Raw genomic sequence first — 5,048 nt, 5'->3', positions numbered from 1 at the left:
GATTGGATTTTAGCTTTCAGTTTGACTTTAGGAGTTACTTCAGAATGTATTCAGAAATAAGGCAGCAGTTTATAGGTTGGATGGTATGTATATTATTTGAATCAAAGGTTTTTACTTCACAGCAATTGCGTTTATCTTGGCATGGGCGGGTATAAGATTCTGAAGGTGTAATAACCTTGGATAAATATATGATTTCACAGTATAGTGATCACTGCTCTAAAACATATTCTTTTTAAATCTCTGGGTAAAAAAAACAAACTTTTTTTCTTTTCAACATTATATATTTTATTTTGAAAAACATTTAAAACAAATTGGAACAGTAAATGTGTCAAGATAAGTAATTCAAATGAATCAATAACTTATTTACTATTTTACTATCTTTATTAGTGTCTAAACAATTTTCTTTACAATTTAAAACAGCATTTTTGGATATTTTTTTTTCTGCTGGAGATACTGTTGTCCTAAAAAACAAAACAAAAAAAAACAACAAATTTAAAAAATCGTATACCTTCAGAACGGTCTAGCAGAAAAAAAAATTGGCGGTTTTAAAACCTTAACTTTTCCAAACCGCGGTGTACCTTGGAAACGGTCATCGTCTTATGCCTAGTTTATCCTTCACCATTAAGGAGAAAATCTGAATCTGAGTTTTAAGTCAGAATTGCGATCACATTTCTGACTGAATAATGCAGTTGTTATGCAATTCTGAAGGAAAAAAACACAATTGTGAAATGTAAAAAGATAATGTGAGAAAAAAAAACATGTAATTTCTGCATAAAATAGTGGAAGCAAGATCCCACAGTTCCATGTGAAAACGTAACTAATTCTATTACAAATGTAATCTCTGGCAGGATTCAAGTTTTATGTTGGCTGTCAGAATCATATCGAAAAAGTCATTCATTCGAAGTAGTCTCTTCCAGGCCAACAAACACAGACTGAGGGCATACTCACACTAGGTACTGTTGCCTTGAACCGCACCGAAGCATGATTGTGACCTCTCCCCTCAGCCTGCACTCACACTGCATTTTACCTTTCGAACCTGAGCAAAGTTAAGTTCATCGATGATGATACTGTTCAGTTTAACAGGACAGAAAGAGAAGAACTCTCCCTCAACACAGTGGAGATTGCTTTATTTATTGTTTTGCATTATTTTTAGTTGTTTGAGATGCAGTGAAATACTTTGCCGAACAGATCCACCACCTTTGACGCTCATAAATTATCATGAAAGTCATGCTGGATGTATTAGGAGGATTGCTGAAGGTGCAGCGAGAGCTTTGCGTCTTTAATAAACTATGACTGACTGTTCATTGAAAAGTACAAATGATTAATAAATCCATATGAAACAGTCCTTTAAATGTGATGTCGCATCTGTTTTGGGCTCAGGCGCACTTGGCACTTACACTACAAGTGTACCGCACCAAAGCCAACCAAACTGTGCTCTGACACACCTTTTTTCCAACTGAACTACTCCTGGGCCCGATTCGGAGAACTCACACTTGTCAAACGAACCCAGAAATGTGTCTGGGCACAGTTCAGATAGCAAAGTGTGAGTGCACCCTAAATACTAATATATAGCTGCAAGTGCTTGTCCAACCATCTTGCTTGCCAATATTTAAATGAAGAATTGAATCCTGAGTGCAAACTTGTTCAGTTACACAGGATAGATCTTCATGTAGTAGGGCGAGCACATCTTGTTTATGTTTCCCTCATGCCACACTGCTGTTTTATATGGTTTCTCCATGGGCCAATGCTGTAGTTTATGGCTTCTCCATGCTGTGCATTGGAGAGAAGAGGCGCATGATGCTATGCTTAGCTTGACAGGATGAAATATCGTCGCACTTAATCCTGATTGCTGTGCAAGGTGGCATAGCCCTTGTCATAAAAATGCAGCCCCATGCAGCTTCCAAGTTGGTCGATGCAGTACATTAAGATGAGGAAGTGAAGCTAAGATACGCATATGGATGTAAGGCTCAAGAATTGTGAATTTCTCCTTGATCATTTTACTAGACCTTCTCCGCTAAATTAAACTAATGTTTGATTAACAAAGTGGTCAAAGATATTCTGCACAAGCCATCCAATTGGAATTCCTGAGTTATGAATTCAATTCCAGAGCTGAAGCTAATTATTGAAGTTAGATTAAATAAAACCAAGAGAATTCTTTTCTGTGAGCTAACTTGCACATTAATGGATCACCTTAAAAACAACAGTGTGCACAACAAACTGAGTAGTCTCAATTTACAGGATATTCAAATTTTAATTTTAGGTTGAGGTGAAGTAATTTTAGAAGAACAAGATTTAGATTTTGAGCTTTTTGGATGTATGAGCAAACTCTGTTCTGTAGGTCTGGTGTCCTGCAGAGTTTTGCTCCAACTCTTATCAAATACACCTCCTGTAGCCTTCTAGTGATCTGACTACCCAGCAAACAATTTTGTGTTTAATAGACAGCTAATAGACATCTAAACGTAGACAGCTTGGCTAAAACCAGGCTAAACTTGGGCTGTTGGTTAACCTCTACGTCTAAGAATAGCCCAAAACTAAACTAGTCATCTAATAGATCAATAAGATCAATTTTGTTTATTTGACAACTAGTTTAGTTTTGGCCTATTCTTAGACGTCTGTTAGATTTTCACTGACAGCCCAATTTTAGCTTAGTTGAGCCAAGATGACTATGTTTAGACATCTATTAGACATCTTTTAAAATAAAATAAATGCTTGCTGGGTAGCTTGTTCAGGTGTGTTAGATTGATTAGGGTTGGAGATAAACTCAAGACACCGACCCACCAGGATTGAGTTTGCCCATGCTTTAAGAGTGTGACATGGCAGACTGAACATGTGGATCAGTGTTTCTCAAGCACATGCCTGGAGGACCACCAGCTCTGCACATTTTCCATGTCTCTTTACTTAAACACAGACCTGAACACGAAGGACCTGTAATGGGTGTAATAGACAAAGGAGACATCCAAAACATGCAGTGTTTGTAGTCCTCCAGGAATGTGGTTGAGAAACACTGATGTACAGTTGAAGTCAGAATTATTAGTCCCCCTGAATTATTAGCTTCCCTGTTTATTTTTTTCCCCAATTTCTGTTTTATGGAGAGAAGAGATTTTTTTCAACAAATTTCTAAAGATAATAGTTGTAATAACTCATTTCTAATAACTGATTTATTTTATCTTTCCATAATGACAGTAAATAAATATTTGACTAGATATTTTTCAAGACACTTCTATACAGCTTGAAGTGACATTTAAGGCTTAACTAGATTAATTGGGTTAGCTAGTCAGGTTAGGGTAATTAGGCAAGTTATTGTATAATGATGGTTTGTTCTGTAGACTATCGAAAAAAATTGCTTAAAGGGGCTAATAATTTTTTGTAAAAATTTTTTTGGTTTAAAAAATTAATAACTGTTTTTATTTTAGCCGAAATAAAACAAGACTTTCTCCAGAAGAAAAAATATTATCAGACATACTGTGAATGTTTCCTTGCTCTGTTAAACATCATTGGTAAAATATTTTAAAAAGACAAATTAATTCAAAAGGGGGCTAATAATTCTGACTTCAACTGTAGATGATGTGCATTTTTTCAAAGATTAAAGTGTACAGTAAATGAAGTTATTGATTCTGATCTGCCTAAAATGAGTCATAGTTTTCAGTCGAATGTCCTATAATCCCTGCATAATGCTTGCTCTTGATTGGCTGCTTGCTAGCATCTATTTTGACCCTCAAACACTGTAGTCACTACTTAAGCCTGAAAGAATTTGTTTCCTGTTGACTTGACAAAAAAACAAAAGCAAATGCATTTTTCATGCACCTCCAAAGGTTGAGGACTGTTTAAGAAGCCTCTGGATCTAATTTTCCAATATGATAATGGATGTTTAGTTTTTGACATGTGCTTTAAGCAGACTACACTGTCTGACCAATCATTATAATACACTTTCAAAAAGTGTCCACCTCCTTTATCAGTGTGATTTACTATGCACAACAGAGGTTTAAACATGCGGACGCCACTTTCCACATGAGGGTTGCGATCTATTCAAAACAAACTTGATGGCAGAATGTGCGCCCCTATAAGTAAACTCTGAACCATGCGTATGTTCATTTTGGAGAAAAGGAAAATAGGATGACACAAACTGACAGCTGATGGACTTACAAGCAAATTAAGGTAAAGTTAAACATTTTAAACTAAAGCTGAACCCCATAGAATCCTGTAACCATACAAATCAATTGATGACTGGCTTCCAGTGGGGGAAAGTAACAGATTACAGATACTCAAATTACTGTAATTGAGTAGTTTTTCTCCGGAATTGTAATTTACTGAGTAGTTTTAAAAATGTGTACTTTTAATTTCCCTTGAGTACATTTTTAGTGCTGTATTGGTATTTTTACTCCACTACTTTTCTTCCACCTGCAGTCACTACTTTCTTGTCTATGGGAATTGGCTGAGTAGAAAAATCAGTCCTGCGATACCTGTCTAATCATATATAGAAAGTAAATCGCATCATAATAAACTACCTCAAGACATGGCCACTATATAAATGCAGCAAACAGTTTAAAATTAAAAGCTCATTAAAAGTATCCAAGGAGATGGGCAAAATCTTTACACAAAATGACCCAGAGACGGTCTAAAAACTGCCAAATATCTTAAACAATGATTCAATGTATACTACAGTTATGTTATGTTTACACACATGCACAAATCACATATAATAGCATTAGCCCTTTACTGCATAATAATCACAACTCTAGAGTACTTTTAAAATGGCTACATTTTACTCATGCTTTGAGTAATATTTACAACTGATACTTGTACTTGAACTACATTTTTTGCAAGTAATGGTACTTTTATTTAGGTATGATTTTTCAGTACTCTTTCCACCACTGCTGGCTTATGGCAAGTTTAAATCACACATGTGTGCTGCGAGTAATTTCATTAACGCTTAAACTGAAATTTTGTAACCTACTTGTCAAGTAGTCTTATAGGCAATCGAAAAAAAAAAAACTTAAGGGAGCTAATAATTTTGCCCTTAAAATAGTGTTTAAAAAAATAAAAACTGC

The sequence above is a fragment of the Danio rerio genome, chromosome 11 (assembly GCF_052040795.2).
Source record: "Danio rerio strain M-AB ecotype USA chromosome 11, GRCz13ab, whole genome shotgun sequence".
NCBI lineage: Eukaryota > Metazoa > Chordata > Actinopteri > Cypriniformes > Danionidae > Danio > Danio rerio.
Note: the sequence above shows the minus strand (reverse complement) of the source record.